Source organism: Priapulus caudatus, unplaced genomic scaffold (genome assembly GCF_000485595.1).
Source record: "Priapulus caudatus unplaced genomic scaffold, Priapulus_caudatus-5.0.1 Scaffold3444, whole genome shotgun sequence".
In the NCBI taxonomy this organism is placed as follows: Eukaryota; Metazoa; Priapulida; class Priapulimorpha; order Priapulimorphida; family Priapulidae; genus Priapulus; species Priapulus caudatus.
This window is the reverse complement of record NW_014580505.1, coordinates 10,993-11,374: the sequence shown is the minus strand read 5'-3', so window position 1 is coordinate 11,374 and position 382 is coordinate 10,993.

The window sequence follows — 382 nt, the reverse complement described above, 5'->3', positions numbered from 1 at the left end:
AAATTAGGGGCCGAGTTATAGAGCGGAAGCGAAATATGATGAAGGTCAATGTCAAGGTCAAACTAGAAAGGGCAGTTGTCGCCAACTACATGTATCCCCCGTGTTCTCCCCAAGATGTGTAAGTATACCAAGTTTGGTAGCGCTAGGTAAATTAGGGGCCGAGTTATAGAGCGGAAGCGAAATATGATCAAGGTCAATGTCAAGGTCAAACTAGAAAGGGCAGTTGTCGCCAACTACATGTATCCCCCGTGTTCTCCCCAAGATGTGTAAGTATACCAAGTTTGGGAGCGCTAGGTCAATTAGGGGCCGAGTTAGAGAGCAGAAAGAAAATATGATTAAGTTCAAAGTAAAGGTCGCAGTGACCTGGTTTTGGTACGCTGCT